Source organism: Eurytemora carolleeae, unplaced genomic scaffold, assembly GCF_000591075.1.
Source record: "Eurytemora carolleeae unplaced genomic scaffold, Eaff_2.0 scaffold403, whole genome shotgun sequence".
Lineage (NCBI taxonomy): Eukaryota > Metazoa > Arthropoda > Copepoda > Calanoida > Temoridae > Eurytemora > Eurytemora carolleeae.
Genome location: NW_019396320.1, coordinates 217,979 through 221,202, shown reverse-complemented (window position 1 = coordinate 221,202; position 3,224 = coordinate 217,979). Strand labels below are relative to the sequence as shown.

The 3,224-nt window shown below is 31.9% G+C and overlaps 1 protein-coding gene across 1 annotated transcript in view; it reads left to right on the top strand.

The window, feature by feature from the left end:
- The first annotated feature begins 2,355 nt into the window (after positions 1-2,355).
- LOC111700869 (uncharacterized) overlaps positions 2,356-3,224 on the top strand; it is a 3,703-nt gene continuing 2,834 nt past the window's right edge. The window contains exon 1 of the mRNA XM_023471928.1: positions 2,356-2,704. The gene's annotated coding sequence lies outside the window, so the exon portion shown is untranslated. The remainder of the gene's footprint in view (positions 2,705-3,224) is intronic.

The following is a 3,224-nucleotide window of genomic DNA, read 5'->3' as shown; positions in this document are numbered from 1 at the left end:
TCTTTTTTTAAGAAAGAAGCGGATTCGGGCCGCCCTTCCTCCCCCCCCCCACATTTTTTATTTTTCCCTAGAAGTTGAGGTAGATGGGAGTCATTGCATGTAGTACAACTTTTTTCTATCGAACCATCGAATCTAAGTAAGAAAGTCCCGGGAAAAAAAGTTTCTGGAAAAAAACCTGGAAATAAAAACTTTGGATAAAAAGTCGGAATTTTTTCAAGTTCTCGGAAAAAAAAGTCACTGTAAATAAAGTCCGGTGTTTTGGATTCCTGGGACTTTTTTTCCTAAAATCATACTGGAGCCAGAAAAAAAGTCCTAGAAAATAAAGTCTCGAATTGGTAGGACTTTATTTCCGGAGACTTTTTAATAAAGGACTTTTTTAGTGTGAAATTTTAGGACTTTTTTCCAGAAACCTTTATTCCAAGGACTTTTTTGGCGGTCACCTAACCATCGAAGTCAATTCAATAGTGCAGTGTAAACAGACAAATTTCACTAAATTAGTGATTTAAAAGTGTTTAGTAAAAATATTTGGTTTGTAATAACAACAAATACACTTAAGCATTGCTATAATGTCGTCTTCCTATTCAATTATATTCAAGTTATCATTGTATAAACATAAATAAATAAAAACCGGTATTGCCCACCATTTGTGTACAATATGTACATTGTACAATGAACATAGATGATCTGTTAAAAGCAAGGTGAATTGAATAGAAGGAGGGGGCGATTGGGTTTCCGTACACTTTGCTGTGACGTTTTTGGACTGCTGGAGAACTAGTTTTTGCGTAACAACAATAACAAAGGCAGCCGATCTAATGTAAACAAACATAAGTTAATATACGGTGAATCTTCATCTAACGCCAGAGATGCCAGATGTCTGTTTATCCTTTGTATTGTTTACAATCTTTATTATTGTTGTTACGCAAAAACTAGTTCTTCAGCAGTCCAAAAACGTCACAGCAAAGTGTACGGAAACCCTATCGCCCCCTCCTTATATTCAGTTCTCCTTGGTTTAAAGGGTGATAAAAAACTAAACACTTCCCACTTATTTCTCTCAGAGGCTTTTATAGAAAATCTAAAATTAATATTAAAAGAAAATCAAATTATGAAATAGGCTGGTTTCATAATTGACCAATGATCATTTCACATAGACTCTATGCTTTTCGCTTTACAAGCGATGATTTTCCGTTATAACTATAAATCAAATGATGTTTTTTATTCACCTGATTCATTTTATAAAGTTTATTTAACAGCTTTAAAAAATGTGAAATGGAGATGGATAGTCTAGGGAACATACTGTATTAATGTACTCTACTGCATATAATTTGTGAGCACTTACATGATTTGTACACTTTGAACTCCCTTTCAGGCTGAGAGGGACTGACAACATTCATACCGAGGGACTGTCTAAATTCCACTCTAAAATATATTCTATTCTCTCTGGCTAGTTGTTTCTTCGATCCAACTTAATTCATAGTTTGAAAGTTATATGCATGACATTGGGTTTCAAAGGTATTATTAAAGTTTGTGAATTGTAAAACAATTATATTTGGCGGATGTAGCACGCCACAATTACCATTTTAAAAAGGGTTATTCAACAATTATAATCCTCAAATTTTGGATTTAGACAAAATCTCTTATAGCTAACTTTACATTTAAATTTAAAAATTTTAAAGAATTTTTTTATATGTTAAAATTTCAGGTGACAGAGGTAGTGGAGGCAAACGAAGAAAAAAAGGATAATGATAAAGATTATGATAATTATGATGAATATGATGAAAATTATGATGATGAGTATGAATATTCTGGTAATAATGATGATGCGTATTATGATTATGATGAAGAAGATGATGATAAAGATGTAACAGAGTAAAAATAAAAAAAACGATATAGATAACAGTGATGATAAGAGAGAGAACAAAAACATTTCCTATTCTTGCATGATCCGAATTCCGAACTAGTTCCGAGGATTGAAAATAATCTGTTTTCAAAATGATAAACATAAATTATTAGAAAGCTTTTAAGGGTCCCGAATCTGAATCTGACATGTCAATCTATGAATAAAGGGTCACTTAAAATGAGTGTACAGACCCTTAAACAAAGACTGATTCGTGTATACGCGCCCTAGCTATCGGGCTTAAAGGGACTGTAAGCGTAATTTCAAGTGACCCTCCATGCAAAGATGTCAATGCCAGATTTACAACAGTATTCCTAAAAACCTTCACAGAATCAAGTATGAATTAAATATCATTTTTTTTATTTTTAAATGTTTATTTTAATTTGCATTTCCAAAAATATCAGAATTAAACAGAAAGAAAAAGACGGTATCTTTTATATTTTAGACCAAATTAAAGTTTCAAGGATACCGTTGTTAATCGGGCTGCCTAGTTAGTCATTTAAAATTACGCTTACAGTCCCTTGAGTGGATATGTTTAAAGTATCTCCACCTCCTATAGTATATACTAGCTAGGTGTCTCCCAGGTGACGTGTAAATACCTGTGTAATGATTAAACCAACCAACCAGAACAGTCCATTCAGTTTACAAGATAGTTTACAAGATACACCTGTAGGCTAGAATAATATTATCAAATGATATATTCTTGAAAAATAGAGTAAAAAAGACAGTAAATATGTGTGAACCAATAAATTAAAGCTTTTGTTGCAGCCAGACCCCCAGCATTGCAAAATAAACAGAATTAAAGAGAAGGTCAAATTTATGCCACATTACTGTTACGACTTTGTGACCTCGTAACGATCCTCTATTTTTTATTTCGTGTACTTTAGTACGAGAGCAGCAAAGGAACTCAGTTTTTGTCACATGCTCTAATTATTTAATCCTTATATCTTTGCAACACAATGTCTTAAACCTTTGATGTTACAAACTATGAAATCTGTTAGATAAAATAATCTAAGTTTGAAATATCAAAGCTTTACCACATCAGGTTGCAAAGAAAAAGAGATTAGAAAATTTGAGTTTGTGGCAAAAACTCAATTTCTTTATCAGGTTACATGTTAGAAATTAAATAAAGTTGAGTTATGAGTAAAACCATATTTCAATTTTAAATTCAACTTACTTTGGTTTTACCTGCCAGCTCTTTTTTCTTTTCTTTCTATTATTTCTTTTATTCTTTTCTCTCTCATATTTTTATTCTTTTCTCCCTCATAATCTTATTCTTTTCTCTCTCATATTCTTATTCTTTTCTCCCTCATATTCTTATTCTTTTCTC